Consider the following 22,824-nt stretch of genomic DNA (forward strand, 5'->3'; position numbering starts at 1 on the left):
GGTAGATGCGGCAAAGGCGCGGGATCAGGTACATCACGAGTTGTTTCATTAGTAAAAACTGAAGATAATGCATGGTTCAAGACATGGGGTACGTCGGATACGCCGACTGGTGAGCCAGTGGTGTCAATGAGAGAAATAGTATTATCAACATCGGGGATGATTGTTTTCCAGAAGCGCTTAGGGTTGCTTTGTAACATTTCAGGGAGGGTAGTGGAAAAAAACCGAAGTTTAGTTTGGGTAGCGAAATCGGAATAGTGCTTGGCAGTGGTGTGGTATTTGTTCCAGGCGCATTTGGTGTTAGATAACTAGGCAGAACGGAAAAGGCGCTTTTTATTATTATTTAAACGGTTTAGTGTATCATTAAACCATGAAGAACGTTCTCGCTCTGTTATGCTGATAGTGGGGATGTAAAGTCGAATCAAACACGGTATTTCTGACTTGAAGAGAGACCAGTTCGACTCAGCAGAGCGTAAGTGGTAGGTAGAAGCAAAATGGTTATGGAAAACAAGAAGGTCACGATTCATGCTAATGTAGTCTCCTTTGTCGTATAGCGTTAGTACTTTTCTTGGATTTAGGACTTTTGGTAACGCTGGTAGAAAAGGTAGTGTGAAGTACAACGTGGTCACTAAGGCCCGTAATGTACTTTCTACACCCTGATTATTCCCGCAGCTCTCTGCGGCATAGACGTGTGGTGCCTATTGTGTTGATTGCTGCCAGAGTTTAACTTTTTTTTTTCATTTCCACTCTAAGTATCCACATATTAACAAAAATTACCAGCCTGGCAGTTTTTACCAGCTCTAAATATTGTTCAGACGCTTCAGTAAAAAGCCTGTCAAAATAACCCGACCAAACGAAGTTTTTCAAGTGTCCAGAAGCTTCACAAGCTTTGGGAGGACTTAGAATGATAAGTAAAATGCCATACAGATGGCAAAATGTTAAAAAAAGTTATTGTAATTTTGAACATAACAGTAATCAACACTTGAGGCATCAACACTGGTCGCACAAAAGCGTATAGTAAACATTAATAAGGTTAGAAAGCAGGAAGAATATCGCGTAAAATTCTAGTGCATTCAGTTCAGAAATCTAACACTGCGAAACGTATTTTCGTGAGCAAGATGGGATTACTTGCACACTAAGGCGGAAGAGCATTGAAATAAGTAGACGTGGTCCGCTGCACGACTTCCCGTGTAATTATCGTACAGATTAAACTGGTGCCAGTAGAAACCATGAAAACAATCTGTGGTGGTTGCCGGATAGCTTAGCTGGCCAGTCGCACTTTTCTTCACATTTTCGCACTTTTTTTCACACTCAGCTTCACATGACTTTCATTTCATAGCTATGGACGTTGTGGTTAGGCTGTTGCTCGTTTATGGCCATTTTCTTTTTGCATGTGATGAAGTTTGAAATTTATCTTGAGATGCAAGGAGCAATTAACCATTATCACATTGAAGCACATTTCTTAACGTTTATTTAGAAGAGTTCAAAAGGACATTAAACAGACTACTATAAAAATAATAAAAATATTTATTCGATGGGGCGCAAGTACGGTACTGAAACTTGTGTGTTGAATTGTGTGTGAAGGATGAATGTTTTGGATATAAGTATATATTTCATTCACACGTGCTTTACTTAGGAAAAGAAGGAAAATTTCAGATAAAAGGGCGCCTGTCTCGGTTCATAAGATTCTCGGTGCTACGTGACTTGACGACTTCGCTGCCTGCAAGCATTTTCGCGTGATTTTGCATTGCGTTTACAACACGTAACAAGAGCGAGAAAGAGAGAATGATAAAAAGGGCTGCACTGCTCTTTCGAGTTCTTTATATTAAAGTGTTTTAGACTATATAAGAAAGAAATACTGAAAGCGTAAACGCAACAATGCACACAAAAGGCCTAAGTTTGTCGTCACAGAAGACTGACAGAGTAATAGCACGCACAGCAGCAGAATCATAGCACGCAACAAACACTAGAATAATAGCATGCAGTACGACCCACTAATCATTTGTTTTATTCGCAAGTTACATAGCCTCAAACATCATTTTTCAGTCGCGACGAGAAAGCATATTTACCATAGATTATAATTTCTGACGGCGCTTTAAAAATGAATTGTGAAGAGGTTAATTCTACATATGATGCAAGAGAATTCTATTTCAGATGTACTATGTAAATTGCAGTGAACTACAGCCATTGACTGCTATGCTAAGTTTTCATATCAGATTTTCATTTCTATACAACTCCGAGCACTAAAACACATAAAGCCGTCTCGACATCGTGCTTAGTCAAATTCAAATTTTTACTAATTAGTTTACGAAAGCGTTTATAAGCACTTCAATTTCAAGCTTCTCTATAATTTTCTACAAAATTATGTGTCTTTTTCACTCACTCACAGTATACTTCTATGTACAAACGTTAGCGCAAATTAAGACACATTCACAAGAAAGGTGGACAAGACAACGCGCTACTGACAACAGTTGTCAGTAGCGCGTTGTCTTGTCTACCTTTCTTGTGAATGTGTCTTAATTTGCGCTAACGTTTGTACATAGAAATATGCACCAACTAGCCCAGTAACAAGTGTAACTTCAGCAAAGTATACTCAGTGAGGAAGATCACTTGTTCTGAAAAACTTATTTTCATTTTCCCAATGTAGAAGTGATCTCAGAGATTTTCAGCGTCGTGCACAAGTTTTACGTGTAAGACTTATGAGGCAAATATTACTGGCACAATCCGCTCCAGTATGAAGCTGACAGCTTAGACTGTGCTTTATATTCTGTGGTTTGTAGTCTAATGTCGGCATGAGTGACACAATGCCCTGCGTCAAACTTTAAGTATGACCACTTGGCCCTCGTTGCCCAGATTTTAAATCTCGCGCCAAAACTAGCATCCAGTTGCGAACCAATCAACTGTAGATAGAAAGACAAGCTCATTCCAGCATTTAAAAAGACTCTCAGCCTCAGTGTTTCAACTGTTGCTCAATTTCATGAATAAAATAACTGCTGTTTTAGAGTTCCTAACCTTGTCCTCTACAGTTTTATATTTTTATGGAGTTGATAATTAGTTTCAACAAATAATCAAGCGTTTTTAGGGTAATTTTTAAACCGACTCACATTCCAATGGACCTAAGCACGAGTAGTAATGGGAACGTATGTTTCTCTGCAATTAAATTTCCAAGGGTCTTCATTTCTCCTCTAATGGTTCGCAGTACAGCCTCTCCTAATCCAGAATTCTGATAATTTACACGGTTCCGTAACCTTTTGACCAACAGCTAATAGTAGGCATGTGTAAATTACTGCTTTTCTTAAAGGTGTCTACGCATATATGTAGAGCAGATAGGCGCTATCGCCGAACCATTTTTCTTGAGTGTATATAAATAGTAATTAACAAACGAGTCCTTTAATGCAGAAATCTTTGCTGCCAAATGATGTCCTAATCTGTCTGGTACAATTATTACTGCAGCCAAAAACTTTTCTCGGATGAAAGCACGCCATTTAAGTGATCATTAAACGAATAAAACTCGTTTTAAAGCAAAAAACATTTTGTATTATTGCCGGCGCATGTATTTACCGCTTAAACAACTAACCTGAGATTCATAAGTGTGTTTCCATAGTTTATATTAAAGCAGCCATACCTGTTTATCACAAGAAAGCGAGTCTTAAGCGGTCCCGGCTAAGATGTTTTTACATGTTTATGGTTTATGCAGTCCGTGGTGGAATATGCACGGGCCGTTTGGAGCCCACATTAGTCTGGTCTCACTATAGTCCAATGTTCTGCGACAAACTCATTTACTTCACAATTCATAATGATAACCAAACAAAATATCGAATTAAAATAGTCCTAAATATCGTTATCCTGACATTCTATATTATATTACTTTGGCATCCTCCTAAAACAACGGATCTGCGGTGGAAAAGCGGCACTCTCGCCTCCCCTACTGAGTTTATTTATAACTCTCTATATGGCGTCTTGTAATCATGCGTTCACATCATATCCCTATCTTCATCGTTCTTCAGAAATATAAATGCGTCCTCACCCTTTGAAAACATTTAATCTGGAAATCCATCCTCCATTCTATTCAAACAATCAAAAGTTGAAATTATTGTCTCAGTGGCATCGTGGTTTCCTCAAATCCCTTACCTTGATGGGCTGTTGATGACGGAATCTGCATCCCAGCCTTCTTTCTGTTGGTTCTTTACTGCCGCTTTGATAAAAATAAAGCAAAAAATTTGTTGCTGAAATTTGTTTTAAAGGCGTCTTTAAAGTTAGTAGCATATAAGACGAAATAAGTGATCGCTCTATCCTCCTAGTGATTTTTTTGCCTGAGTTTCCAATCATAAAATCCTTGTGGTCTACGAAGTTCACATTAAGTCATAAGAAGCAGTAGAATAGCAAAGATTCTCAGAATATCGTATCTGGAAGCTGTAAATTATAGAACTATGTTAAAGAAATCCCTGTTTATCAATAATAGTCATCCAAAAATTTGGCAATTTTATACAGAATACGCTGGCATTGTCTTATATTAACATCAATAGAATTTTACTAAAGTGCTCGAAATAGTCCAAAGCTCCGCAGCAAAGGTCTTCCGCTCCAACTGCTCCAATAACACTAAGCGTTACCGAAATTAAATCCTGGGTTAATTTCGAGAACCTACTTCAAATTTTTATATTGCTAATTGGGTTCTTTTACCCAGCAACGAAGCTGTGTAGAAGAGCCAACTCTACCAGAGGGCGGCGCTGTTGAGATATATAGGCTAGCATTGAAAGCATGGAGAACTCAACAGAACGTTCACAACGTCGTATTTTAGCAATTCCAAGTGTGCCCTGTGGAGCCCACTTACAGAGCACTTCATTAATAAGTCCTTCCCATTTCAAGGGCTGTTTGCCTTTTAGGATGCGCTCTTGCCTTTTCTGCTTTTGCCACGTACCTATTTGTGTCTTCTTGCAGGTCTCTTCATTTGGAAGTCCATCTAAAAAAAGCCCAAGGAGGCGTCGTTGGAACTTGTGCCCACGCAGTTCCCGCGCAACTGGAAGGCGCCAGTAACGACGAGGCCTCAGCCAATCTGCAGCTGTGCCTAGATTAGAGGCAATGTCTGAGGCGGCCTAGAGAACGCCTACTTTCATCGAACACTTCTGCTTGCGAAAATGATCATTGAGGTTCGCGCGCGGAGCCCTCTGTTGATGAACCAGAGGCGTTTGGCAATCATGGCTGATGGCTCAAAGAAGACATAAGCAGAGAACACACCAGCTACTCCTTGGGCTGCGTGCAGCAGACATTCAACGCTATTACTGCACACGTCAGGGGGCCTCATCGAGCAACTCATGTGAGCGCGTGCTGCTGCAGTGGCTGACCTCAAGGTGAGGGACTAACTTCTATATTATATATATTTTTTTCGTGAAGAATTCTGCGTTGTGCAGAAAAGTAATTTTTATTAGCACTACTTGCTGCACAAGTAAAATCTCGGATAGTGCGGCGGAAAACAACAGGACCAAAATCTACAGCGGTGCTATATGAACCTCTTGATTTTAGGCTAGAGAGATTGCACTTTAAAAGAAAAACAACAGAAAACGGACTGTTTTGCACACTTAGTAGAAAGACAGGCAGAAGCTTGATCCAAATAATGGTTTCTTTTAAATTACGGCTTTTAAAAGTGGATGAATTCTTTACAGCGCCCTTCAAACACGCTCTTGATCCAAAATCATTGCTTTAGATCTTGATTCCATATTTTGTCTTAAAGACGCGACTCTCACATTCATATTTAATGTGGAAGGTTTGTGACATAGCACCTCCATCAACTGCGGATCTTTCTGGTGTTCTACTGTTGTCGTCGCAGTAACTCAGCCGGAGAAAGCTTTTATCATACAAACCCAGCTTTGAAATAAAAATACAAGCTACTCCAAGCCCAGTCGAGAAATTCGATACCATCGCTGTAACAAATTTACCTGACGAACCGCCTTGCTGCTGTCTTGCTCTCTCTTCTTTCTGTATTTGTAACTTTATTTTCTGTGAGCAGAGTACCTTGGTTTTGCAAGGTGAGTCTCTAGTGGCGGATGGCGAGATCACGCTGCATAGTAAACAACGTTCGTAGTATTTAACAGCCTGTCGTGACCCGTGAGCATCAAGTTTCCTGCAGAAGGTTAACGCCCGGCCCAAGGTGGTGCCAAGGTGAGGCCAAGGCCTTGCATGATTGCTCACCAGGCTTTTCCTGTCATGAAAAGGGTGGAGGTTAAGGGCGTCGACCGCGTAAACAGAGACCAAGCCATGAATTTCCCGTATCTTCGCACGGCCGGCACTAGACTTTGTCGCTGAGAGAGTAAGGGAAGTGCTACCTTTAGTCTCACTTCAACCACTCTATGTTTTTGCAACACCAGCACGGAATGTATTTATCCATAAAAGCTTTGACAAACCAAGAAGCACGCTCTTATTCCCAGAAGCGTAGGCCCACGGAGAAGGTTGCTCAGGCACGTTAACTCCGTTCATCAAGCGGCTGCTGAAGGCGTGCGCTACTATCGCCCTGATGGCCGTTGCAGCCCAGCACGAATTCTTTCTGTTCGATGCTTTTGTTCAGAACATTCTGCAGGAATAGTCACCTTATGAGAAAGGCCTGCGGCGTGCATGTGTGTACTTGCCGACGGCGCAGAAAATCCTAGCGATTGAAACAAAAATAGGGTGACATCTTCAAGCGGCAGCACGGCGCACTATGCATGCCGAGCACTGCCACTTCACAGAGTCATAAAGATGTCGTTCTTCTATATATTCTCCCCACTGGCCGACCTTCTTTTGGAGCCATTTTTGCTGACCATTGTTCCCAAATTGTACAAATTCGTTTTTCTTCAGCCCGTTTGTTGCGTTCTGCAGATCATCTTATATATCATCACTACCAAGACTGTGCAGTTGCGCAAGAAATATTGATGTACCCAGTAGCAACCAAAATACAATGATTTCCAGCATTGCTTACATATTTTCATTGCGGTTCCGAATCTGTGTTTTCAGATACTAATGGCAATGATGTACTGATCACCCAGCCTCCGGCAAATCATATGTGGACTGCTTTGCCGACAAGAAAGTATACTTTGTGCATTTTTTGCTTGACTAGATTTTTTTTACTAGAATAACGATGAGCAAAATCTATGACGGAGTGCTCCGGCACGCCAGTTTGTCACTAGAGGTTCTCGTATTCCTACACGTATCCAGTCCTAGTGTCTCAGCCGAATTTCTTGCCTTCACATTACATGCCTGTCCAGGCCCATTTCTTCCTTTTGATTTCGACTAGGATTTCATGAACCTGCGTTTGTTTCCTAACACACTCTGTATTCTTCCTGTCTCTTAACGCAACGACTATAATTTTCCTTTCCGGGGATGGCTGCGTTGTCGTTAATTATTTTGAATCCGTTTCGTTTGCATTTACGCTTCTTCGCTATCGTGAGTGCCGCTACGATACAGCTGGTCTATACTTATCTCTTGAGGAATATGTGTAAACTACCATTCATGACCTGAGAGAACCTGCTAAATGCGCCCCACCTCATTCTTATTCGTCTTGTTATTTCACTTTCGTGATCCGGATCTGCGGTATCTGTGCCATAATAGAAGCATTCTTATCACTTCCAGCCCCTCTCTACCTATTTAAAATTGCTGTTTCCTTCCGAGATTGTTGAACATTAGTTTTGTTTTCTGCCAATTGATTTTTACACTCACCATTCTTCTCTGCCTGTCTAAAGCATTGATCATGCTTTGCAGTTCACCTCCTGAGTGAATTAGTTAGGCAAAGCCATCACCGAATCAAAAGTTACTAATGTATTCTCTATTAACTCATCTCCAACCGCTCGGTCGAGGGCTGTAGATACCTGCTGTAAAGAATTGTAATTCTAAGGACGCCCAAAATTGGGAAATTGTCTCACAACCAAAAAATTCAAAGAGCCCCCCAAATTTCGAAAATAGGTTGACACCAGATAATTGATTAGGGTGGATTTGTGGCTCGGAGAAGTATAATGCTATGCGAAAGTTAAATCAGATGCAACTGAATATTCTAGGTGGCGATAACTCATTCATATCATATAAAGACAATGAAACCGGTTTCAACCATAGAAGTTGGTTCGAAATCGCAAGGTCGCACAATGTATAGATCATAGCAGGCAACCTAAATAGTATCGCATTTTCTTCTTTAAGAACGCTGTTAAAAAGGTCCTTAACATTTTTTATTCATGTGTGCTGACTAAGGTTGTGGATAATAATATGACTATTTCAATAGAATTTAAGGAACGAGCCGTTACGAAAGTAGAAGGTAGGCTCTTCGGGATTATCAATATTCACAGCTGACACCTAATACAATATTGAGGACACCTTTTAATCACTCATCTCTTTAAGTTAGCAGGGGCTGTAGTTACATCTAATAACGGTACTTACTCTCTTTTTGAATTACACTTGTGATGTCCTCCGTTTTTAGCAGTTTCACATTACAGTTTTCACTTTACAGCTGCTGATATTTTGAGGGTAATTTCGCATTTTTTTCATGTAATTCGTTACTTCTGCAAGAACAACGAAGCAAACAAAGGTAGTTATGCACGAAAATTTTCTTAACGTTCGTCTGCTGCTGCTCTTTTCCCGATTGAATTCAAATGTCAAACAAACGAACCGAACAAAAATATCATAACGGGCATTTCTTTTTGATTTAAAGAACAAAATTTTTCGCTAAGCTCTAAAATTACACAACTAGTTGACTTTCGCGGCGTCTACCACAATAGTTCTCACAAAAAACCTACTTTTTATTTGATCTCCAGCAGTGTTTTGAAGCACCTAATGCGAGTGGGCAGATGACTTCGTTTAATACTCTATCACATAGAATAATTTAATGTTTGCTTGAGAGGAACACTAGTGCTATACAGTTGGGCACTCCTACAAATTTTCTTGTCCCAGCTTACATTCTGTTTGTTATTCCACATCTGCGCATCAAGAATTCATTACCTGTAATAAATGACCGACAATATTTGAAGGTGTAAAGCGCACCATGAATTTGCATTACGGTAAGAAACAGTTAAAGCTTCGAGACAAGCATCTTTAAGCCTTCTGTTATCTGCCATATGCCATGATGATGCACTAAAATAAAGGTGCTTTGCATATATTCATGTATACTGCATTACTGTTCGTTTTATACTTCAGTGCCTAAAGCAGCAATTTTTTAAGCATGATGTTAACGTAAAGAACATTCTGAATTTTAAATTATTATGTGCACGCTGTTATGTGTTTGTCACACAGAAGCTGTATTCTCGCATGACGTAAACTGAGTCTTATGAATAAGGTAAGGGTGAGATACTTACAAAAGGCGACACTGTGGTGAATTCCGCCCCAGATAGAGCGCCACGGGGTCCTCGTTTTCAACGACCCCGAGAACCTACTCACCTGAAAAGAGAAAAACAAATTACCGCTTAGGTATACAGGAAAAAACAAAACAAAAATAGTGGGCATTTATGGATAATTTTTTTTTCTTGCAATAAAGGCAACATCATCGAGCGTTTTTATCATGCTGTGCCATGTTGCTAGAAAATTTACAATACTTGGTCACAAATAGAAGTACACTTGGACCTTGAAAAGGCGGATAGCTTTACCCGGAAACTAAGTGATGTTTTCACAGAAGAAACACCACATTAGCTCCTTATAACAGCAACAAACAGCACGTACAATTTGTAGTCCTTCGTCGGAGGAACTAATAGAAAAAAGCAATGGCATGCTACTCTTTGCGCTGTCTCAGGGCTTAAACATGTACAAGGTGAAATCCATTGCGCTGCATGATCTAGTTAACATGAGCGGAAAAAATCACAGTCAATCCCGAAGTAAACGTTTTTTGGGCCCACAAGAAAGACGAATCTACGGTTAGCTGACGAAGAAAATATGCCGAGTCACTCACTCCTGCACAAGTTTGTTTTGTCGTGGAAACGAAGTTTCGTCCTCTCTATATTTCCTCTACACCATATTCATCGTCATCGTCTCTTGTATCTCTACGGCACTCATTGCTCGCTTGCGTGATGTATTACTCGGCCAGCAAAGATGACTCCGCCGAAAGGCTTGTCCGCCAGTTGCAAGTGCATAGAGTGGAGTGCTCTCGACAACCTAATTACCTCACAACTGCACGGACGTAGTGCGTTTGCCCTGGATCAGGCCAATTGCTTCTCTCTTGCCACATGCACTCGCCCGTCGGTACAAGCTGGACTGCCATATAGCCGGGTAATTAGTGCGCGTGTCCGATGTAACTTGTGTGCCACTGGCTCGCTATCTGCAGGCATCAGAAGGCGTAATATATTTGGCGGCGTACTAGCCAGCGTCAGAAATTTCGAAAGCATGGCACCCACAATCCTACAGGCGCACAAGCAAAGGTGCACTCATCTCAGCTAGGTCAATGCTACCTCTCACTGGAAGTCATGACTAAAACTTCTCAACAGCATGGCAGATAGAACGCCGCAAGCGATTGGAGGCCTGCTTTATGTCGATATTTTAAAAGATAATATAAATTCTGCGGGCTACCGTAATGTTTCCTCTTTTTTCAGTAGTTTCAGCAGTTCGTAATTTTTGTCTAGTGTGCTTGGTACATTTCGAGCGAAAATAGGCAAAAGTGTAACAAAAATTGGAGACTTTATTGGCGCGCATTTATTGAACATCAGCCTTCTTATATATATATATATATATATATATATATATATATATATATATATATATATATATATATATATATATATATATATATATATATATATATATATATATATATATATATATATATATATATATATATATATATATAGATTGCGTCTAATGCTTTTATTTGATGTTTGTGTCTTCAATGGGGTAAAATGGAAGACTAATAAGAGAAGCTAACGATTAGCCTCTGCAGCCAGGCACACGTGAACTAATCAAGCAGATATGGTAAACAAGTAAGAAATTATTTTGCACTTTTTTACTTCGGCAGGCTACGCCCAAATGTTCTTCGTGCCGAAAATAAATAATATTTTAAGAAGACGCTGAGATACACTGCTCGCTAATGGGATGACGACTTTGTATACACAACGTTTTAATGGCTTTAACCAAAAATCTTGCTAGCAGGATTGTTTTAATCGCTTTCTTTACTTTGGAATGCAGGAATGCATGGCGATTTACTCCAAGATCGTAATAGTGATTAGTTTCTTCATCGCATCTGATGTAAGTAATTTTCTCGTCTATTTCCAATTGTATCGATGTCATGTATTGCATATTGACATGTTGAATTGCCGCGCGACATTTCAGAGCAGTGGTTTTTGTTACTGAGATCTTTTTCTCTGTGACTTTTTATTTATTTATTTTCTCACCGCTATAATTTTGTACTTTTTGATGTTCAATATGTGATCATGCTTTCTGCATATGCATGTGCGGATTCGCTGCCAGTTGGGCTCTGCCGTTCAAGACCTACAAGGCTATACCAGCCAAGGTGCTTGCGCATTTTCTTTGTAGTTGGCGCAAGAAATTAATACTGTTATTTTTAAACAGTATTTGGAGATAAAAAGCTATTTACATGCTGTCCATGCACACCGTGGCTGCTGATGTCATCTTTCGAACATAATTGGCAGGATAGCCCGGGGTGCTTATTCTTTACTCTTAACCATGGTAAGCGTAGCTTAAGTGTAAGATACCGTGATTTAGCGGTGCATTTGCTGCAAATCATAAAGCGCCTGTACACAGACTAACTGTGCTGGAAAATATCAATCTTCATGGCTAGTTTTAATCCTTTCAACGAGGCTGCCCACGGCTTACCGGAGCCCTTGCATCTTCTACCTCTACAAAATTCCTTTTTGATGTTCTCATTTTAAAACCAGCACTGCAAAGACCACACTTCCAACAGCCCGGCTGCCACTTCAGGCCACACTAATTCATACAATTCCCAACAAATTTGATCCTTTCGTGGCCGTAAAATTTTGGAGCTTGTTTGCCGTCTTTGGAAGACCAACAGAAATTCCCAAGGTCCCTGTCGGTTCTGCCCAAGGAGATAAAGAAAGAAAAAGTAACGTCAGAACCACGTAAATGGTTCCTCGGGCGTGTAAAGGCCTCTCCCCTATTGTTGAAATCGATGGCTTTTTTTCAGTAGTGTGGCTCGTGGAATGCGCAAGCTGAGGAAAGACTGGCTCCAGCTTCTCTGTGACGCTGACATCGCTGTGGTTTCACTCTCTTCTTTCTACATCATTCATGCAAGACACGCGGCCGCTTGCAGAGACTAGAAAAAAGGCCCCGACATCTTGAGATCAGATCCGCACTGACCTCTTTCCGAGCAAGCTTGTAGTTTATCTATTCTATTCTCACTGTGAACATCTGGAAGCACTACGTTTTTCTTTTAGCAGAAAATGTTTCTAGGCACCACATTTAAAATTAGTGTTGCTGCTATCTTTAGCTCGTGCAGCTGCAAAGTATCTTTATTTCCGCTTTTCCGTAGAGGAACGCCAAGCAACATAACTTAGTTGTGCATCTTTTCCTGCCCTTCCTCACTGTGCGAAAAGAACGGAAAACTAGTAAAAGCGGCTGTGCAAACATAATGGACGTGTGTATCTCTGACGTCAGTGCTTATATCTGAGACATGAGTTTGAATACATTCTAGACCGTCCAGGCTATTTTTGCATGATGCTAATTTCGATTGTCTTGAGAAAGAACAAATATATTTCTCTCCATATGAAACTTTTTCGAACAATAACAAAAGGCACACTTTTTGTAACATGGCAATTTTTATGAGGCATGTAGAGAGATATTTTCAAAAGTATTAAGGTTTCCGCTGAAAGTTGCGTGTGTAACTCTGTAAGGAACCGATGCTAGCTCATGAATCCGTTTCGGCTTTCTGTATACAGCGGCAGTTTTCAATTTCGCAACATTTGTAGTCCTTGTTTGGTTTTTAGTAGAGCTTGTTCTTTTTTTAGCAGATTTTTTGCAATAGGTTTAGGTCTCCGTCATAATGCTATAAAAATAAAAAAGTACCTAACTTGGAGCCTGAATGATTTAGCCCAATCAGACTCTTTTGCTCAAGCTTACACCTTGTACTGAGCTCCCGACAGAATTTTTGGGCAAAAAAAGGGGTTAACAACTTTGGTAACCTCCGTTAAACGTCGCAAATATAAATTCTTGGTAAGAGCGTTAAGGTTGTGCCTATGGCCGCATTCGCAGAAACTGGCATGAAGGTCATAAAAACGACATCAAATAGAAAGTTGTTGAGTGCATGAGGGATAGGTACAAAACGGTATACTTACGAGAGGTTTAGTGTCAGGAGGCTGTGGAAGGACCCTCAGAACATTATTAGTAAAATGGAAACAAATAAACAAGCTGTAAACGAATTAGTTCTACAAAATCAGGGCGCGGAATATAGCTTTTGTTTTCTGTGCAAGCTTCCTGTGCTTTTTTCTGCCTTCTTTCCACGGGTAATAACTATGTTGCTCCCTAATAGAAGCCTCTATCAAAAACTGATTTTGTTTTCACGCTTCGTGGTTCTTCTTTTCTTGTGCTAATTATTCATGGAGCCCGACGAAGAACACAAGCTAACAGAGGACCTCGCATACGTCAGAGAACCCGGTTTTAGATATTGCACCTGTTTTCTACAGGTAGTATACGTGCTTATTAGTGATGACCCGGTATTGTCGAAATCTGGCCGTGGATACCTCGCAAGGATTGTTCAATCACCTTATTGAAGATTGGAAGCACGTCTGAATGAAATTAAAGCGCAGTCACGCGAACCTCGAGCGCAGGCATGCAAGAACGAACGTCCCATTCCTTCTGCTTTTCCGGTCATGTGTCTATATGGCTTTATTCAAGATGAGTCAAACCAATAAGACTAACGTTTTTAGTCTTTACCCTCAGAATCACACTCCTCTCCTGGGGATCACAGTTATGTACATTCTGCTGCTTTGGGCTCTAGAAGTCAACCTTTCTCTTTTACGAAGTTTCTCAATTTATATTACTTTCATCTTCTTCTAACATTCCCATCATAGGCGGCCGCTTTATGTTTAAGTTGCCCAAAAACGTCTTAAGTTAACGACCCTTGGCATTGTGTTCGATTTAAGGCGGCGGAGCATCGTCATATGAGCAGCTGCATATGGCACACGCCTCACATATGGTTGGAATGCGGAGCGAGTGAGTGGCGTGGGGCGTCACACGTGCTTAGCTTGGCTTCGCCAACGCGGCACGAGATTGGTACTGACAGGCCAATGCTAGGCCAAGCGCACGGAGCCTCATAGTCCGGTGGAACATCTTCGCCGGTCGCCGAAATGGTGGCGTTGGTTTATTGGAACGCCCGGAAGGTCTGGAATGCTTGTCGGCTCTGGACTGACCGCCCTTGGCACGCGGAAGAAGCTGTAGTCGCTATCGGTTTTCCTCAGGATTGACTGCTTCTCTGACGACCTTTCTTAGTAGACGCGTATTTCATATGCCTGCAGCATTTCCGCCCGCCTAACCACGGATATTGCGATGCCCACTTTCCGGGCTACTGCCGCTAGCAGTGAAGACAGAATGAACGCACAACTCATGGCTAGCTTTTGTGAGCGTGGCTGCTCCGTAAGTTTCGTATAAAAAGAAATTATTATTGAGCGTCTTCAAAGCACCCTCCAGCCGTCTTTTGCTTGTACTGTTGTACTACTGGCTTACAATTACAGCAAGTTAGAGCAATTATGAGGAAACGGCGTCACAAAAAGCCACGCAAGTCATGTCATTTAAACAGAAGCAGGATGCGATTCGAGGTGTTGTTCGCTATAAATTGGCAGCCTATCCAATTGTCGTGCGAGAACAGAAGGGAGGTAGTACATATACACTACGAGTATTTTGGCTCAGTGACGTGATCTCTGCTATTATGGGAAGGGGTAAAAATTCGTCTCGGTGGCTTAGTGGGTACTACTTTAGGCTCCTGAGACCAATCTCACGTGTTCGATCTCCGTCCCAACGCCTCGAATTCGGCAGAAAAGGTGTCAGAAAGGACTTTTTGCTAAGCTTTCAGCACGTGTGAAAGAAATTCAGGTAGTCGAAATTATTCCGTACTTATAACGATGACAAGAGTGGCAGTGCCCTGTGTTACCATGGAACGTAAAAACACCCCTAAAAACAGCTCACATCAGGCAAAGTGCGGGATAAAATAAACATGCTAATGTAATACACTTTTCATGGAATACACAAGAAGGAGATCTTTGCAGTAGATTAAAATGACACTGAGCCCCAAATAAAGAGCCTGCATTGATAGATTACCTCTCTGTAACTAGAAAAAGAAAACGTTAACTGAAAGCAGAGCTTAATTAGAAAAGGAAAGAAAAATATGACAAGAAATGAAAATCAAATAGCCGAGCGTAAGGAGAGATTCTTTGCCGCTTTCTGTATTCTAAGCAAAGCCGCCACTTACTTCAAAATGATGGCCATGGAGTCCACTTCAGTAAAGATATCACAAGCTCGAATCAAGTTGTGGAATTGTTTATAAATCATAATTTCTCGACAGGAAATTAGTCCTTAGATGCCGGGCAAACACCAACACGACCAGGAAGACCCAAAGAATAGACTTGTAGAAAGAACGAAGTTGGGATGGAGTATTCCTAAGCCTCCTTTTAGGTTCTCCTAATTTGACCGGCTGCGGCGGTTCAATTGCGATGGAGGCGAAATTCTTCCTGTGTATTGTGCGATGTCAGCGCATGTTCAAGAACCCCAGGTGGTCTAAATTTCCGAATCCATTCACTACGACGTCCCTCATAGCCTTAGTCGCTTTGCGACGTTAAACCCCCATAAACCGTAAGCTATAAAGTAATAGGCATTATACATTTTCGATAGGCGTACATGCAATTTCCTGCGACGCTGTAGAGAGAAAATAAACGTGTAGTTAGGGTTAGCAGATATTGGTTCTTCAAACTTGGACATTTATTTTGTCAGCCCAATAACAGATTACCTTGAAAAGATTCCTAGACTCCAGGCCACAATGCACATGGTTTTAGTTGCTTCAAGAAAGCAAGGAAGCATTACTATTCACGGTGAGATGTCGTGACGTCTTTAGTCGGCTAAATTGACAGATGAGCTAGGCTTCAAGGCGCATGGCATCTGCGATGTCACACAGCCTGAAAGCGCTTGTCCGCGAGTGCAATTTCATGTGCGAAACTTTTGCATTCAATGTTAGTCGCCGTTGCGGATGTCTTAACGGAGATTTCCGTCTTTTTTTCCGGCATAAAAAAGGAACAGGAAAGATGGGAGTAGGGGACACCTTTTGTTCTTGCAAAACTTCGCCGGCTCCGGTGCTTATTTTTGTTTGTTCTGAGTTGACGATTGGCCGAAAAATGTGTATGGTGCTTTCCAGTTTCGCATAGAGATGTCCAATACAATGAAAATTTGGGTCCGGAAATGTGACGTTTGCTGGAAGTGCTTCTGCATTAAGAATAGAGATATGCATGGGAGGGATCGCATTTCCTTGCTTGTTGCTCGTGCCTGTACCATAGTTAACATTGTGTGGCTAAAGCAAAAAGTTGCATGTATATCACACAGACTTTATCACTCTTGAAACTTCTGTGTTTCAGAAGTTTTCACATATGTTCGTCATGATTTGGCTATAAACTTAAATATCTTCGTACAACTTCGAATATGCTTGCAGTAATTCGTCGTGAAACAATTAAGACAAGAAAGAAAAACGAGAAGAAATATGAATGGGTAGATCTTCTGCTTACGCTATGGCAATCAGTTAGATCCAACAGAGTTCCAGTGAAATATTTTCAAACCGTTTCTTCTCTTCAGCCACTTGAAGAAGCTGACTTTGACGAGGCGACAAAGTTGAGAAATACTTTTTGGGAAAGCCATCTTATGAAAGACGTCAAGAATGGAAGATTATAAAAAAAACTCAATTCTCTGTTTACTTGCGTGTGGGCAGCTTGTTTTTAACCGAGCGGCAAGGTTGCAACTGCATAATATCAGTCAACGTGAAATGCACGCGTATTGATTTCCAGGGGCTGTATTGAATCAGGACCCACTATTCATTTTCTATTTCGAATGTTTTTGGTCTTCTGGCATTGTTCACTGTTGTTCATTGACATAGCTATGGTTTTCAAGCGTTCATGAGAAGCGAACAGACAAGTGCTTCATTGGCAACCAAGCCTCACCTTTGGATACATGTGGCAGCAAGTTGTAAGCCGGTGCGTGCGGTGAGTGGCGAAGGCTATCCTCGACGTGAGGACGAGCTACCTTGTGATTTTCCTGTTTGGCCGCTTGCAGTTTTAAACTGTTGTTCTATTTAAATCACACCGATTGAAATAGAAATATAGGTTGTGTATCTCTATAAAATGCGGCGCCATAAAGCCTAAATAAATTTAGGCAAATATGTTTATCATAAACAAAATATAAATTCATTTTATTATTTTTATGAATGCTGTCAACCCTCATCTGAGGGTCATTGCAGGGAGGGAAGAGAATAAAAGGAAAAAATGCATATATACACAAGAATCAACAAGCCTTTTCGAGCATTCAATACAAGAGAGCAAAAAAGAGCAACACAAATCACACCGCAGTAGAGCCACCAACTATAAAACAGAAATTTGGACAGCCATTTACACGTGCATACACAGGAATTCAATGCCTAGACAGAGTCACCAAGTTCATTCACGCATTTATTTTTTAACACAAAATTAAAAATTATTTGAGCTCGGCATAGTAAATGTCAACTGAAAAACCTTCACTCTGAAGTGAATTTTTTAATTGCGACTATGTTGGAAAAGAATGAGCTTATGTGTTTTTGCATGAATAACGAACTAAAACTAAAATGGCGATCAACAAATTAGATGATTCTGCCAATTTTTTGCAGTCAAAAGGTTACAGGCTACACTGAAGTAAACCGAGCCATCAGCTGGTGCCGCTACACGTCCGGTTTTTGGCAATAACTCGGCGGAAGAGTCAGCTGCCATCGGTCTGTCTGTTCAAGGCAGTTTCTGCCACCGTGCACGAAGGCTGCTTCCTTAACGCTCCGCATCCTCCTGCCTGCCTCACACCGCGCTCTCTGCCGCTGCCGGATTGCCTTTTTCAGCGACGGTCTCAGGCAGCAGGGCATCGTGGCATTATATTGCCATCCATGAAGCAATACGCAATTCGCACCGGCGATATTGCCCACCACTAGCAAAAGCGTCTCCGACAGCCACCAGATCGCAAAGAAAAAAGCAGCCAGCCGCGAGGGAAAGGATCATCAGAAAATATAGCTCGCTTAGAAACAAGCTATGTGCAACCCAAGGAATGTCGGCAGGTTGCCTTGATGCACTACGGAGCACGAAGCTTAACAGTTCGTAGGAGTTTTATTATTTTATTAGCAGCTTTCAAGGCTTTTTTTAGATGTGAGAACACATGTAAAGAGCCCCTGTGGTTAAAGCGAAAAATACTTATGAGGGTGTGCGCCACAAAGCTGCACTGTAACGTCAAAACAATATAATACTTTTGCCTTTTTGAAACTTCAAAAGCGCAAAAAAAGTTTGATTTCTGTTGGCAATATTTATTTTGCGGTGGAAGTGCTTCGTATGCCTGTAGTGTTTTTTTGTTCCTCTCATGGGTGCGAAGTATGTTCTGCGAGCATGCCACTCACCGGTCCTCAGCCTGCAAAGTATGCACGAATGCATAAAATAAACCAAACCTTGACACCTTGCTGATAGATTACCAAGAACATTATCGCTATAATTCCGGTTGGATTCACTCGAGGAAGAATCTTTCTGGCTTATTTCTTTCATTGATAGGTTCCTCATGCTGCTCAACCAGAGGTAACGGTCCGCAATGCCGTAATAGAGGCACAATATGAAGTTTATTTCTTTGGGGTCTGCTCAAACGAGCTTTTCTTTATTTTGTTGCTCTTTGGTTTACACTCTGCTCATTAGGTCTTTTATTCGTACGCTTCTTGAAGCTGGCGATGCAGGCGGCATAAGGTACCTACAAGCCACACCAGAAGGAGAAACGAAATGGTGATAATAATCAAGGTGAGCAGTACTAGATGCAGTGTCCGGAGCACATACATTGTTTTCTGTCTCATAGCGCTAATGGAAGATCGCAATTGCGAACAAATCAAATTTTACACGGATGGAAGATTTCGTGCGGTTCCCATTGGTGACGCAGAAATGCGTACGGGGCCTACGTTCCTTCAAAACAGATTTATAGAAGCCCTGACCAGGACTCGTATCTGAGAGTACGGACCTGTTTCGAGCTGAAACATGGTGAAACGGGCCCCGTTTTGCGCTCAGTACGAAGACACCAGACAGACTCTTAACATAAGAGGCCGATGCCACTTAGATTTCGAGATCGCGAATGTACGGTGACAAAACAGTCTTCAATACGTCCACAATGATCGTAGAAATAGACTCTGCAAGGAAAAAAAAGACCATAGCTTATGTGCTCGTCTGTATCAATGAGTGACGAACAACCTGCAGGGAGGAGTGAAAGTAACAACGTAGGTTGTTACTAAGTTGTTACTTAGGTTATACTCAATCACTTCCTAACTGAAACAAGCTCATTGAGCTTGGCGCATGATGGCCTTAGTTTCTTATGTGCCATAAAACACAACGCAACACAGAAACAAGCTCAGTTTGCTTCATGGCAAACTACATAGAGCATGAAACAAATCTCCCCAGCGTGTGCTATTTTCTGCATCTCCAAGTAGAAGCACCAGCAGCAAAAATAAGACAACACGCCAAATAACTGATTAGCAAGACCTTAATCAGTGCGCAAAAAAAAGAACACGCCCTTTGTTTTGTACGATTTTCTCGGCATATTTTCCTATGCTCTATATCTTCTTCGCTATATTTGCACTTGACTTTAAGCTGATTGCTTAACCTGTGTTCCAATATTTAGAAGGTTTAATCAGAAGTAATGTTGGGCGGCTGTGCTCCGCTGACTATGAGCGACGCGTAATGCAGTATTACGCTATGAACATACGTGCCAGAATTCATACGTAGCAAAGATTTCAATCGCTATGAGGCACAACCAAACAACACGCGCTGAAAAAAATTGCTGTACTGACAAAAATGTCGGTGTTCTTCAGACTGCCCATTAATTGAAGAGAACAACGGGACCTACCGAGAGCCTCCTAGGAGAAGCGGCGCACTTACACATGAACCGTTTAGCTGCAGTCGCAATTTCTACGCTTGATATAAGTACCCAAACTGCGAAACAAGCCAGGAAATAACGAAAAATATTTGCTCACATGGCTCCCACTATGTGTCGCGTGCTGCCGAACGCTCAGATGCACAGTGGGAATTTCAGATGCTCGGTACAGTTCATTGATTAGCTATGGCCGCCGGAAAGAGATGCTGTGAACGCAAGGGAGCAATTTATAGGTCAGATTTTTCGGCTAGGAAGAAACGTTGGCCATGATTATCACCGTGCAGGGGCAGAATATCTCATGACACTCAATGTTTCGCCAAAATAAAAGTTGAAAATATAAGAACTCCGTTGGATGGTGCTCGATAGTGGTGACGAACAGATGGTGTCAGGTAATAATCTTAAGAAAAACTTTTTGAGGTGCGCAGAGACGATAAACAAGCATGATACATTGACTCAGAGTGAGAACCGTACATCGAATAAAGCAAAAAAAAAACGAAGCAAGCGTAGCTAACTGGCGAGCGCGCAAGACTGGTGGCGAGAGGTTAATAGTTCAAACTGGTGAAGAAATTTCTCCTTTTTCTTTTGTGTACTGTATTATTGCCATTTAAAGCTCTCTACTTTTTTTAAACAAACCTTGATTTTCTCGCTCAGGTATAAGCGTCGCATAGAAATACGGGTCATAGTGTATATACCATGAAGAATTTTTGTGGGGAAAGTACTGTTCAATAATCTCGTTTGGCCGTGTAGTTTCCATAAACTGCATATGACTTCCTGTAAGAAACCAGCTAAACACCGTACTTTATCCACAGGTTATGTAGATAAAAATTCAACAAGAAATGACAGTTTGGTTCCGCTAAACTCCACTTATTCTAATCACGACTAGGGCTGGTGCCTGGAAATACGGGACGCTTTAGTCAGCGCTGATATAAATAAGCTTCTCTGCTTACTTCAACATTAAAAATGAATCTAGAATGCTTTCTTTACAACAATAAATCCGAAACAATGTCCAGATGAAGAACAGAGGAAATGACAAAGAGCAAAGGAGACGGAAGTGTTTTATTGTCACCGGAAACCGTAAATAAGACGAAGAAGAAGGATGCGAAGAAATTCCCCTGGGCGTCGTAAACCGGGCACCTTACCTGCACACGCGGTTTCTGACTGTCCTATCACTCATGCCATGGTCACGCGAAAACAAACTGCGCAGGGGTGCGTTCAGTGATAAATGTTCCATGCTTCGGGTGGACTTCCTCTTCCTATTTATAACTTCCTGCATTTCACCTGCGGGTCTTAAGTGAAAAGGCTAAGGCGCTAAGATTTGCTTGGAACTGGCCAACGTGTGGGGCAGACTCACCCCGAGAAAAGGACATGGAGTAATCTCAAGTACAGGAACGATGAACGTTTTCAAGGAAAACAGTGCAGAATGATGTTGGTTATTTGGGGGAAATAAATAGATTCAATTGATTCATTCTGTAGAATATTCGACTTTCTTCACAGCTGTAGGCTACAGTTATCAACATTGCCGTGTTCTGGAGCCGTTTTGCAAGGCAGCGGCAAACGTTTTCCAGAGTTAACTGTCGCAAGAAGCAGTTGCAACACGAAAGAATGAACAAACTGTGAAAACGGTTACAGTACTGCGAACAAGTCTTTCGAAAGAAACGCAGTTATGGGCAGGCTATGGCAAAAAAAAATGTACGCACACGAATGTCAAAGTATAAACAAACGGAGGAAGAGTGGCAGGTTAGCTGTTCGGACTGAATGAATAATCCACAGATTCACAGAACGTGAGCCACCATTCATTAAACGAAATAGGCGATGGGTGCCCTGTTTCCAGTAAAGAACTAGGTATGTTTTTTTTAGCACTTTATGAATCTGTTTTTATTCTGCAAAAAATTATTGTAATCAACGTACTCCTTATTATAAATACAAGAAATCGCAAAGATAATAATGTTGTTAGACATTATCTTATTTGATATTTACTGCAAACCCAGATATTTGTCATTTTTGTGTTTTCTAGACTCAATGGCCATGCACTGCTTGACGTTTAACTCACTTCTTTTCTTCTCTTATGCGCAGAAAACGCGAATATCGCCTACGTCGACCAACAAACTATTAATGCGGAAGCAATATATGGTTATATCGCGACAGCAAAAAGTGTCTGCAAAATTTTTCCCTCACGATTATGTCGTTCTGTTGGCATAAATGCTCAAAAGACTCAGTCCCTTCGGTATAGCGCGAGTAGATCTTGAAATGGTAAAAGTTTGGTTGATTAAATGTACTTGTTAATTAATAAATTGAAAGCATGAATATGATGCTGTGTATGATGCAGGTCTTGTGTTACTGATTCAACGAAAAACAATGTACATGCATGAGAAGGCTTACTTAGTATTAAAACATCAAACAATAAAGAAATAAGAATAAAAAAACGAAAAAGAAAGGAATGAAAAAGAAACAGTAAGAAATAAAGATAGCAAGAAAAATTACAAAACTAACACTGATAAAAAATAAAAAAATGAGGGGGGAAAGAGAAGAAAGGGAAAGGCTGTCGCATTTCCGCTCTTGATTAGTATTAAGTGAAATCCTGTAATATTTATCAAGTATTTCTTCGTCTTTTTATTATATTTTTACGCCCCGCTGCTTTCGCTTGTGGCGACAGTTATCTTCCAAACAGTTTATGCACCCGCTGTAGTAAGCTTATCTAGTACACAGCTTGTGGTTGAAACCGAATGAAAGGTACTAGGATTTTAAGGGACAGTGCGTTTG

General features: G+C 41.1%; 1 protein-coding gene across 1 annotated transcript in view; it reads left to right on the forward strand.

Annotated features, from left to right (window-relative positions):
• The window catches only part of LOC144128600 (putative G-protein coupled receptor No18), a 118,558-nt gene that overhangs the window by 43,706 nt on the left and 52,028 nt on the right, over nt 1-22,824 (forward strand). Inside the window, exon 3 of the mRNA XM_077662131.1 lies at nt 4,936-5,345. The gene's annotated coding sequence lies outside the window, so the exon portion shown is untranslated. The remainder of the gene's footprint in view (nt 1-4,935; nt 5,346-22,824) is intronic.

The sequence above is a fragment of the Amblyomma americanum genome, chromosome 4, assembly GCF_052857255.1.
Source record: "Amblyomma americanum isolate KBUSLIRL-KWMA chromosome 4, ASM5285725v1, whole genome shotgun sequence".
Lineage (NCBI taxonomy): Eukaryota > Metazoa > Arthropoda > Arachnida > Ixodida > Ixodidae > Amblyomma > Amblyomma americanum.